The 13,042-nt window shown below is 37.9% G+C and overlaps 1 long non-coding RNA gene across 3 annotated transcripts; it reads left to right on the top strand.

Moving 5' to 3' along the window:
• Positions 1-1,902: 1,902 nt before the first annotated feature.
• LOC114267644 (uncharacterized) lies at positions 1,903-11,415 on the top strand. Of its 3 annotated transcripts, XR_003631012.2 has the most exons (7): positions 1,903-2,242; positions 2,387-2,462; positions 2,590-2,701; positions 2,829-3,104; positions 3,640-3,712; positions 4,743-4,827; positions 11,164-11,415. It is a non-coding gene; the product is annotated as an uncharacterized LOC114267644 (long non-coding RNA). The 3 variants fall into 3 exon arrangements; XR_003631011.2 differs by lacking the exon at positions 2,829-3,104 and having other exon boundaries at positions 1,926-2,242; positions 3,640-3,764; XR_003631010.2 differs by lacking the exon at positions 2,829-3,104 and having other exon boundaries at positions 1,932-2,242.
• The last annotated feature ends 1,627 nt before the right edge of the window (positions 11,416-13,042 follow it).

Raw genomic sequence — 13,042 nt, 5'->3', positions numbered from 1 at the left:
TTCTGAGGTAGTGGCAATGCTGCAGAGATGGACACTAGAGGGGCTATAGAGAAATATACCTTTTGGTTTTGAAATTTGAGAGATTTAGTCTTCAAAATCTTATCTTTTCGAAGAAATTTTCATGGTTTGATTTATGAAATTGATCCTTTTTCCAGGGAGATTTTGAGTGTTCAGTTGGTTTGCGGCCATCACCGTTGCTTGGCCTCGCCGCCACCGCCTGGCCTCACTATTGTCACCATGGCATATGGGTTAGGATCCAAATCGTCGACCAAATTGCCTGGGATCATGAGAGGTAGAGGAATGGTAGGGTTGTAATTTTTGAGAAAGACGGAGGAAGAACCATGGCATGCCTTTGCAAATTTAAAGATGTTCAAGGGGTATTTTGGTCGTAAAATGTAGCTTACTCTCTGTACGGGCATTTGAACTACACAGTCCGTTAACTTGGATGGAAAAATGGACAGTGCGTTTTAGTCCACAAACCACATGGAGGTTATGTGGTGATTTCTGAATGTTAGGGAGGTAATCCGCACTCGGCCCAAACCACAGAGGGTAAAGTGAATTTTGCCCATTTTTTTTATTTGTTTTGATAATGAAAAACCCTAACCTCACCTTTTATGATTGAAATTCCCAGATATATGTGGCAACCAATATTATTTGTAATCTATTTGGTTAATTGGAATGAATATGAATTGTAATGGGAGATATCTCCAATCCTTCACATTTTCTATTGTTAAATTTAAATTTAATTTAAAGATGTTCAAATATTATCTCAAATTCTTTCAAAAAATGTTCATCAAATCAAAGGAGAGTATTTTTTATTTTATTTTATTATCAAATTGACAACTTATCAAATTTGAATTTTATTTCAGACATATTCTATTGCCGAACTCTTATGATCGGCTCTGCTTAACAAGACAAGCACGCGCACGAGTTGTGCAGCTAGATATTTTCATATTTTTTTCTCCTCTATGCTTCTTGTATTATCTTTCCTTTGTTTGGTGCAAACGTTTTTATTGGATGGGCTTTGTAAGTGTCATTTGGCTTTCCTTAATGGACTTTTTATTGATCAATTTTTTTTTAATTTTATGAAAATTGAAAAAGATGAAGCACTAGATTCCCCCCCGGTCAAATTTGATGAAAAAAGAAATTTGAGATAAGATAGAATTTTTTTAAAAAGATTTTGATGAAAATTTGATAAAAAAAAAATTGAATTACTTATATCAAATTAATTTTTTTTTTATGAAATTTAAATTCAAAATAGATAAAAAATACAAAAATACAAAAATACAAAATAAATATTAAAAAAAATTGTGAAAGATTGGAGATGGGCTTATGAAATTCCCATTCTCTTAAACTACTGAATAATGATTTCATTTACAATATATTTTCTATTATCTTCTTAGTAATTTCTTAGTAAATCAAAAGTAAAAATTTTATTTCAATGAACCAAACATAAAATATTTTTGTTTGACTATATGTCTAGGTGGTTGCATTTTGTCAAAATACATCGTTCCTCAAGTAATCATACGGTTAGCTTGTGATATTTTTAATCAGAATCATAATTTGTTCTGGAAAATCAAATCTTAGCTCAAATTGGGTTCAACAAGGAGCCTTTACAACATGATTTGTGTGAAAATTCAAGAATCCACTACAAGAAAAGGGGTTAAATAACATGGAACTTTTTGCCATGACAATTATCCCGTTGCAAAAAATAGTCTTTTGCGACGGCATTTTCAACTGTCGCCAATAAATACTTTTTGCGACTGCAGTGACCCATCACAAACAAACATACACGAAAAAGTGTGTTTAAATACAAAAATATTTGCGACGCCTTGCGTCCCGTCACAAAACCAACCTTTGAAATAGAGGACAAATTGTGATGACAATTGTCCATCACAAAAAAACTTATTAAAACAGTTTCATTTGTTACATTTATCATTTGTGACGGTTGAAATATGCCGTCGTAAAAAGTAATGAAAATTTTCAACATCCCTCTCCTTTAGCCCATTCGCGCTCATTTTCCCCAAAATCCCTATTCGAGCTCGTTTTCCCCCAAAATCCCTGAAACCTTTGTAGCAAAAATCTCAAGTGAGCGACGACGGTGGAATTTTGCTAACTTTGAGGCGTATTGACTGTGACGACGGTGGAATTTTGCTCCGAGCAGCGAGCAGCGAGCGACGACGACTAGTAGCAGTTAGTCTCAATCGCGTCTCTCTCACTCACTCAGCAAGTGACGACGCCTGTATGCTCTCTCTCTCTCTCTCTCTCTCTCTCTCTCTTTCTCTCATTCATTTCCATTGCATCAATCGTCCTCTCCTTTTCCATTTTCCTTCCAATTCTTCGCAAACAAGGTGTCATTACCGCCATTGTTCCTCCACATTTGCAGAGAGACAATGGAAACAGATAAAGCTCAAAGGGTTCTTCCATTTCAACTTCAGTTCGACAAACCACTCCCTTCTCAGGTATCTCATCTCTCTCTCTCTCTATATATATATATATGCAAGTGCAAAGTATATGATTAGAAGTATATTGTATAGTCTGTGACACCCAGTTGTTTATTTTTCAATTAATCAATTTGTAAATTGACAGATTAAAATAGCATAATGAAACCCAGAGAAGGATTTACTCGCCACGGTTACTAAGGACTCTAAAATTCTTCTCCATCGTTTCAATTGGCAGTGTTTATGGGCTGTATCCCTAGGTGAACCGTTTCTCTCTTTCACTCTCTCTCTCTCATGTTTGTGTTGTCATTGTGCTTTTTAGACCAAGTGTTTAATATTGGAGAGAAATCAAATGTTAACAACTTTATGTTTTCTATGGAATTTAAGTGCTGTGCAATCAAGGAGTGTTGAGTTCAGATCAATAGTTGACACTTTGGGATGCTTGGTAGCTAGTTAGAATGTAGGGAACATGGATAGGGTTCAAATGCCTGCTTTGGGAGTGGGATTGTCGTAGTGTTGTGTTCAAGGTGGTATTGTGTGCAAGATGTTTGATGAAATGACAATATGGGCATTTGGGATAACAAACAAATGTTGGGTGGATTGGTTGTGAAGACAAGCAGGGGAGAGAATACTAAGGCAGAGCCAACACTCCAAAGATGGAAGGTATGGGATGGGTTAGGTTGGGTTTAAACTATTTAAATAATTATTTAATATAGGTTAGTTGGACAAATCAAAAATTATAAAGACCGATGATTGTCTCAATTTTGACATGCTACCCATTTCTCATAAACCACATAGTTATTTGAATATTACCTTTGGCTCATGAAGCTTTGCTTTAGAAGTGGTCCAATTAAAAAAATTATATGAATCTATATAAGAGACCAATTTATTTTCATAGTCCATATACGAAAGTGTGCTTTCTCTAATTTTAGAGGGGCTTGGACCACCCCCCCAGTCCATATACGAAAGTGTGCTTTCTCTAATTTTGGAGGGGCCAAGACCCCCTTGAACCCCCCTCCCCGATACTAGGCATTTGGTTTATGGTGGAGATTTGAAGGGGAAAAAGACTTGCAAATCATAGAATTTCTATATTGCTTTTTTTTACTTCAAAAGTTTTTTATTTTTATTTTTTTTATTTGTATTTTTTATTTTTTTAACTTCTTATGGACTTGAAAGAATTATTATATATTTTATGTAGGAAAATGCATAATATCCTTGTGTTGGCGTCTCGAATCTGATGAAGACCAAGAAGCATCAAGTTTCCACTTAAGGTCAAGATTTCTCATTTGAAACTCAATAGCAGCTTCTGTCAATCTTCCCATTGTAAGGAATAAGACCATCTACAATTTATTTCAACATGTTGACATCTGATATGTGTTTCTGCTCCCATTGTGACAAAATCATTTTCAAACTTCCTCACTTTACCCTTTTAACCATCAAAAACTTACATAGTAAATCTTTATTAAAAAAACATGGCAATTATATGTAAACTTTGCAGGGGAAAGAAAGTGCTTATGTTAACATCTAAGGATCACCTTTGTGAAGGTAGTCAACTAAATGAGTCATAGACGAGGGCATGGAAGATCCATTTGCAATGCTATAGATATCTAGAATTTTCAACTCCACCATGGCTGTGTTGACCAATTTTTAAAGAGTTCACTTCTTTAATGAAAATTGAGATCAGTAGACAAATGATAGACATCCTGTTTGGTGTGTGGGTTGCATGTGCATTAGAGAGAGACATAGAGCTGAAAATTTTCAGAAGTTTTGATTGGGGTAGCGTTGCAAATGAAGGTTAATTGATGGCTGACACAGACAGCATACCAGAAAGAAAGTTCGTCTTTGCCATATTTCAGCTTACAGAATGAAGCTGCAAATATTATATTTTGAGTGCTAATCGCATCCTCCTAGGTCCAAAATATTGACAGTATGTTCTAAAGTCATTTTTTTTCTTGTTTAGAGAAGTGATGCTAGTTTATAATATGTGAGCCTTTTAAATGTTGCTAAAGCATAACCTTAAAGATGCATATTTTGGGGTAATACAGATGATATTGATACGTTTTTTTGTTGACTCTTGTACTTGTTTATGTATGACTTTTGTCATAGTGATGAAAGTTTTCCCTTTTGAACCTCAAGAATTTTAATGTATGTCTGATTATGAGTTTCGATTGATCTAATTGAGGAAAGGTCCATAAGTCAGTGATTGCTTCTCTAATAGTTTTACTGGGACTCTGAAATTCAAGGCAAGTTAACCTCTATAGTATACATGTTTTTTTTAAAAATGTCTTTTATTCACTGCAGAATGGAAAGCTGTTGCAAAGCGTAAAGTCCCATACTGTTGCTGTTGTGTGTCTTAACTGGGAGGAAGATGGGACAAAAGAATAGAGTATGCATTTCCTTAACTTTTGTCCATATGGCTTTTGTAGAGCATCTTCTATTATCTACTTATAGTATAAACATTTTAGAAAAAAAAGTGAACTGGTTTGTTCCTGTAAGATTATTTAGGATTTGGCCGTAATTGATGGAAGTTTATGGATCGCTACGATCAGAGAAAGGAACTTTAATGTAGAAATTTATTACATCATCTTTTAGATAATTACAGTCAATTGAGCCTTATAATTGTTTGTTGGAAAATTAAGATTGTTTAAACTGCTGCTTGTTGTGATGAGAATCATGAGATATCAACTGTGCAAGTTAGCTTGGCTTCCTAAAACAAATTAAATTGGCATTCTCATTCCCTTTGTCTGTAGCTATTTGATCCTGAATGCATTTTGATTGCTCTCCAACTCACAGGTAATATAGTAGTCAATTTGACAGAACAAACGAAAAGTGTTTTTACAATTGACGAAATACATGAAAAACTTAATTCGAGTTTACATATATGAGTTTTAGCATTCTCATGTCTTTATTCCCTTTCCATTTTGTGTCATTCCAATTTTTTTGGGCAAGTGTGCCATTCCATTGCCGAACGCTCTGGAAATATAGCTTCTATTTGAGTTTCATGAGTGGAGATACTGGATAATATCTCTCTTAATTTCTTGGCAGATTGAATGATCATGTGCCATAGGGTCTTATTAAATATTTTCTTTTTGTTTGGTGTCATTCATTCAATAGCATTTATGAAATTCTAAGGTACATGTTGAATTTTTTCAGCTTTTTTAAGGCGTGGCTAGAAGAAGAATGAGTAAATCTTTTGAAACATGAATAGATCTTTTAGCAACTTCCAGCACAGAGGGCTTAGAATTGCTGTGATATTGTTCACTTTGAGCCATGGATAATTATTTTTCAAGGAGGGAGGATGGTTGCGATGGTCACGGGGGTAACAGACTCACGTGGAAGAGGAGGTTGCGACAGTGGCTGGGAGGGAGAGGGGCTGCGGCAGTGGTGGGGAGGAAAGGTGCGGAGTTGATACAGTGGCAGAAAGGGAGGGGACCGCAATGGTGGTGGGGCCAGTAATTGTTTGGTGGTGTTGGTTAGGAAAATCATGGGCAAAAAAGGACTTTTTATCATATTTTTGACTGAATTGTAAATAAGTTCCTAAGATAAAGACTAGAGAAGAAATTTAAACTTCTCTAAATTTAAATACCAGTGAAACTTCACTAGATTAACGTTTGCAGACTAGGACCAAATGAGCTAAGAAACTTCATTCTATTTCTATTTCATCACAAACTAGTTCTTTAAGAAACTTAGAATTCGAGGTGTTGACGCCCCAAAATCACCAAACGACGTCAGATTAGCACAAAACTTGGCACATACGACCGCCTATGCACAAGAAACTTGTGGGAGAAGACGAGACTCAAATAGGGTACCCAATTTGGGAGTTAGAGCCGGATTTTGGTCTCGGCAAACTAGTTCCTTAAGAAACTTAGAATTCAAGGTGTTGATGCCTCAAAATCACCAAACGGCGTCAGATTAGCATGGAACTTGGCACAGATGACCGCCTAGGAACGAGAGACTTGAGGGAGAAGACAGGATTCGAATCAGGTTTCTGGTTTGGGAGTTAGAGCCGGATTTCAGTCTCGGTAAATTAGTTCCTTAAGAAACTTAAAATTCGACGTGTTGACGCCTCAAAATAACTAAACGGTGCCGGATTAGCACGAAAATTGGCACACACGATTGCCTACGCACGAGACACTTGTGGGAGAAGACGAGACTCAAATCGGATTCCTAGTTTGGGAGTTAGAGCCAGATTTCGGTCCTGACAAACTAGTTCCTTAAAAAACATAGAATTCGATGTGTTGACGCCCCAAAATCACCAATCGATGTCGGATTAGCATGAAACTTGGCACACACGACTGCCTAGGCATGAGAGACTTGTAGGAGAAGACATGACTCAAATCAGATTCCTGCTTTGCTAGTTAGAGCCGAATTTCGGTCTTGACAATCTAGTTCCTTAAGAAAGTTAGAATTTGAGGTGTTAACGCCCCCAAAATACCAAAAGGCGTCGGATTAGCACGAAACTTGGCTCACGCAACCGCCTAGGCACGAGAGACTTGTGGGAGAAGACAAGACTCGAATCGGATTTTCGATTTGGGAATTAGAGCTGGATTTCGGTCTCGACAAACTACTTTCTTAAGAAATTTAGAATTCGAGGTGTTGACGCTTCAAAATCACCAAACGGTGTCGAATTAGCACGAAACATGACACACACGACTGTCTGGGCATGAGAGACTCGTGGGAGAAGACATGACTCGAATCGGATTCCCGGTTTGGGAGTTAGACACGGATTTTAGTCTCAGTAAACTAGTTCCTTAAGAAACTTAGAATTCGAAGTGTTGACACCCCAAAATCATCAAACGGAGTTGAATTAGCACAAAATTTCACACACACGACCGCCTAGGCACGAGAGACTTGTGGGAGAAGACGGGACTCGAATTAGATTCCCGGTTTGGGAGTTAGAGCCGAATTTCAGTCTTGGCAAACTAGTTCCATAAAAAACTTAGAACTCTAGGTATTGACGCCCCAAAACCACCAACCAGTGTCGGATTAGCACAAAACTTGGGACACATGACCGGCTAGGCACGAGAGACTTGTAGGAGAAGATGGGACTTGAATCGAATTCCCATTTTACGAGTTAGAGTCAGATTTCAGTCTCGACAAACTAGTTCATTAAGAAACTTAGAATTCGAGGTGTTGACGCTCCAAAATCACCAAAATGCGTCGGATTAGCACGAAACTTGGAACACGCAACCGCCTAGGCACGAGAGACTTGTGAGAGAAGACGGGACTCGAATTGGATTTCCGGTTTGGGAGTTAGAGCCAGATTTCGGTCTCGACAAACTAATTCCTTAAGAAATTTAGAATTCGAGGTGTTGACACCCCAAAATCACCAAATGGCGTTGGATTAGCACGAAACGTGGCACACACGACCGCCTAGGCACAAGAGACTTGTGGGAGAAGACGGGACTCGAATCGGGTTCATGGTGTGCGAGTTAGAGATGGATTTTGGTCTTGGCAAACTAGTTCCTTAAGAAGCTTATAATTCGAGGTGTTGAAGCCCCAAAACCACCAAACGGCGTCAGATTAGCATGAAACTTAGCACATACGACCGTCTAGGCACGAGAGACTTGTGGGAGAAGACGGGACTCAAATCGGGTTCCTAGTTTGGGAGTTAGAGACGGATTTCGGTCTCGGCAAATTAGTTCCTTAAGAAACTCAGAATTCGAGGTGTTGACGCCCCAAAATCACTAAACGACGTCAGATTAGCACTAAAGACGGGATTCGAATTGGGTTCCTGATTTGGGAGATAGAGCCAGATTTCGATCTCAGCAAACTAGTTCCTTAAGAAACTTAAAATTTGAGGTGTTAACGCCCCAAAATCACTAAACGGTGTCGGATTAGCACGAAACTTGGCACACACGACCACCTAGGCACGAGAGACTTGTAGGAGAAGACGGGACTTGAATCGGATTCCCAATTTGGGAGTGAGAGCCGGATTTTGTTCTCGGCAAACTAGTTCCTTAAGAAAATTAGAATTCGAGATGTTGACGCCCCAAAATCACTAAACGGTGTCGGATTAGCACGAAACTTGGAACACATGACAACCTAGGCACAAGAGACTTGTAGGAGAAGACGAGACTTGAGTCGGATTCCTGGTTTAAGAGTTAGAGTCGGATTTCGGTCTCGGAGGAAAAGATAAGACTTGAATCGGATTCCTGGTTTAGGAGTTAGAGCCGGATTTCGGTCTCGACAAACTAGTTTCTCAAGAAACTTAGATTTCGAGGTGTTGACAACCCAAAATCACCAAACTGTGTCGGATTAGCATGAAACTTGGCAAACACAACCGCCTAGGCACGAGAGACTTATGGGAGAAGACGAGACTCAAATTGGATTTTCGGTTTGGGAGTTAGAGCCAGATTTTTGTCTTGCAAATTGGATCCTTAAAAAACTTAAAATTCGAGATGTTGACACCCCAAAATCACCAAACACATCGGATTAGCATGAAACTTGGCACACACGACCGCCTAGACATGAGAGACTTGAAGGAGAAGACGGGATGCGAATCGAATTTTCGATTTAGGATTTAGTGCCAGATTTCGGTCTTAGTGAACTAGTTCCATAAAAAAACTTAGAATTCGAGATGCTTACACCTCAAAATCACCAAACGGCGTCGGATTTGCACAAAACTTAGCACACACGACCGCCTAGGCACAAGAGACTTGTGGGAGAAGACGGGACTAGAATTGGGTTCTCGGTTTGGGAGATAGAGACGGATTTCGGTCTCAGCAAACTAGTTCCTTAAGAAACTTAGAATTCGAGGTGTTAATGCCCCAAAATCACCAAACGACGTTGGATTAGCACGAAACTTAGCACACATAACCGCCTAGCCACGAGAGATTTGTGGGAGAAGACGGGACTCGAATTGGATTCCTGGTTTAGGAGTCAGAGAAGGATTTTGGTCTCGGCAAACTAGTTCCTTAAAAAACTTAGAATTCAAGGTGTTGACGTCCCAAAATCACCAAACGGCATCAGATTAGCACGGAAGACAAGACTCGCATTGGGTTCCCAATTTGGAAGTTAGAGCCAGATTTCGATCTCGCAAACTAGTTCTTTAAGAAATTTAAAATTTTAGGTGTTGACGCCCTAAAATCACCAGACGGTGTCAGATTAGCACGAAACTTGGCACACACGACCGCCTAGGCACGGGAGACTTGTAGGAGTAGACGGGACTCGAATTGGATTCCCGATTTGGGAGTTAGAGTCGGATTTCGATCTCGACAAACTACTTCTTTAAGAAACTTAGAATTCGAGGTGTTGACACCCCAAAATCACCAAACGACGTCGGATTAGCATGAAACTTGGCAGACACAACTGCCTAGGCACGAGAGACTTGTGGGAGAAGACGGGACTCGAATTAGATTTCCGGTTTGAGAGTTAGAGCCAGATTTCGATCTTGGCAAACTAGTTCCTTAAGAAACTTAGAATTCGAGATGTTGACGCCCCAAAATCACCAAACGGCGTTGGATTAGCATGAAACTTAGCACACACGATTGCCTAGCCACGAGAGATTTGTGGGAGAAGATGGGACTCGAATTGGATTCCCGGTTTGAGAGTTAGAGAAGGATTTTGGTCTCGGCAAACTAGTTCCTTAAGAAACTTAGAATTCACGGTGTTGACGCCCCAAAATCACTAAACGGCATCAGATTAGTACGAAAGACAAGACTCGAATTGGGTTCTCGATTTGGAAGTTAGAGCCGGATTTTGATCTCGCAAACTAGTTCCTTAAGGTACTTAAAATTTAAGGTGTTGACGCCCAAAAATTACCAAACGGTTTCGGATTTGCACGAAACTTGGCACACACGACCGCCTAGGCACGAGAGACTTGTAGCAGAAGACGGGACTCAAATTGGATTCTCGATTTGGGAGTTAGAGTCGGATTTCGATCTCGGCAAACTAGTTCCTTAAGAAACTTAGAATTCGAAGTGTTGACACCCCAAAATCACCAAACGATGTTGGATTAGCAAGAAACTTGGCAGACACGACTTCCTAGGCACGAGAGACTTGTGAGAGAAGATGGGACTCGAATCGGATTTCCGGTTTGGGAGTTAGAGCCAGATTTCGGTCTTGGCAAACTAGTTCCTTAAGAAACTTAGAATTCGAGGTGTTGACGCCCCAAAATCACCAAACACGTCGGATTAGCACGAAACTTGGCTCACACGACCGCCTAGGCACGAGAGACTTGTGGGAGAAAACGGGACTCAAATTAGATTCCTAGTTTGGGAGTTAAAGCTAAATTTCGGTCTCGGCAAATTAGTTCCTTAAGAAACCTAGAATTCGAGATGTTGACGGCCCAAAATCACCAAACAGCGTCAGATTAGCTCAAAATTTAGCACACAACCACCTAGGCACGAGAGACTTCTTGGAGAAGAAGGGGCTCAAATCGTGTTCTCGGTTTGGGAGCTAGAGCCAGATTTCAGTCTCGGCAAACTACTTCCTTAAGAAACTTAGAATTCGAGGTGTTGACGCCCCAAAATCACCAAACGACATCGGATTAGCACGAAACTTGGCACACACAACCGCCTAAGCACGAGAGACTTGTGGGAGAAGACATGACTCGAATCGGGTTCCAAGTTTGAGAGTTAGAACTGGATTTCGGTCTGGGCAAATTTGTTTACTTAATTATCTTTGTAATTGTGTAGTTGTTAAATTTTTTTGTTTTTTGTAATTAACATATAAACACATAATTATATTGTCATTAATTATTTTTGTTTTTTGTTTTCAGATGTTGCTTGAGTAGGAGTTTGCTTCTTGTGGAATATCTGCCTATCAAGAATGCGACTAACTTTTGTTTTTGTTACCCAAAGAGAATGATGAGGAAAATTTTTGTTTTTGATTTATATTATTTTGAATTGTGAACAACATTATGTACTTAAACATTATATATGTATTATGTAACATTATGTAGTAGGGTAATTTACTGATGTTTAGTTATGAATGCAAGAATATTTTTATTATAGTGAAATTGTTATTTCTATACCGGAATTTTTATATTATTATGCAATTATTGATTTTTTTTTGAATTTTTTTTCATTTAATACAGGTAATTTTCATATTTATAATAATTTATTGCAGTTTTTTTTTTTATTATTTTTTGCAACGGCACCATACCACCGCAAAAACATTAGACCTAAAATGTAAATTTTTTGGCGGCATAGACAACGTCGTTGCAAAATAATTTTTGGCGACCGAGGTAATGTTGTCTAAAAAAAAAAAAAACATTTCACGACAACTTCTTTTGCCGTCTCAAATAAAAGTTTTAGCGACTATAGAAGCATTGTCGTCGCAAAAGGTCTCATTTTTACATGTTATCGGCGATAGTAAAACGCCGTCACGAAAGCTAACATTTGCCGTTGCAAAAAAAAAAGGTGACGGCGGCATGCCATCGCTAAAACTTTTTTGCAACACCCTCTGTTGTGATCCTCCCTTTGCTGTCGCTAAAAGTTTTTTGAGACGACATTAGGTGTATTAGCGACGGCATTTTGCTGTCGCAAAAAACCAAACTTTTTGTAGTGATCACAAATAAGATAGTAGCTTTCAATGAGAAATTAAATAAAAACTAGAGATAATTTTATATTGCTTAACTCTTTCAAAAACAAAGTGTTACTAATCAATTATCTTGCCACCAATTCATAATAACCAAAAAAATAGTAAAAAGAAATGTTGTCAATCTTTACATAAAAATTTAGTCACATGCATAAACCAAAAGGAAATTTGTAAAATTGTTTGAAACTTTAGCATCCCCACATAAAAACCAACTTTTGAATGTTGCTAAATAAAACTATCATCTTAAACTTCAATGTTGGTCCTCCTTTCATTGGCCTTCGTCATGAAAACTATTGAAGTAAAATCCATCATATCCTTGTGTTGGTAGTTGTGCCTGTAAATACCAAAAATTATGTTATCCCTGTGGTATATTTTTTTAAATAGAATATATATATATATATATAAATCATGTAAAAAACACCAAATTACTCGTAGTAATTCAGTCATTTTAGTAGGTCTTCGCTAATTTTTGAATAGAGTGTAAGCACAAAGATAATTTTCCTGGTACATAAAATATATATAAATCATTTTTTACATGTATATATAAATCATATAAAAAAACACCAAATTACTCGTAGTAATTCTCTATTTAACTTTAATACCTCTAACTCTTACATCAATGCCATCAATGTATATGGTTTCATTTTGCTTGAACAAATTATTGTTGGCAAGTGAAGTCCCAATACAAGTTTTCTCAATTACAACTCATCTTAAACACACATTCACCTCTTTCAACATCTTGTTAAGACCATCTAACGCAATTTTATAGGTTTTTTCTATTTCAGCAGCTCTAGTTGCCAATTGAGTATACAAATGACACAACTATTTGTATTGTCTTTCAATCATTGCCTTTGGATCTTCATAGCTTATACAAGTAACTTCTATACTCCTTGATTTTGCATTCTTTGTCCACCTCTTTAAAATGTACTGATCAGGTATCTTCGTAACATTTTTTGAAGAAAGAACTTTAAGTGCATGTGAACATAAAATTCCCATGAACTCAAATTTCTTATAGCTACACACCATTGTACCTTTTGATGAGTTGTAAATAACAATAT

The sequence above is a fragment of the Camellia sinensis genome, chromosome 5, assembly GCF_055761805.1.
Source record: "Camellia sinensis isolate YWXY chromosome 5, ASM5576180v1, whole genome shotgun sequence".
Lineage (NCBI taxonomy): Eukaryota > Viridiplantae > Streptophyta > Magnoliopsida > Ericales > Theaceae > Camellia > Camellia sinensis.
This window is presented reverse-complemented; position numbering and strand designations above follow the sequence as displayed.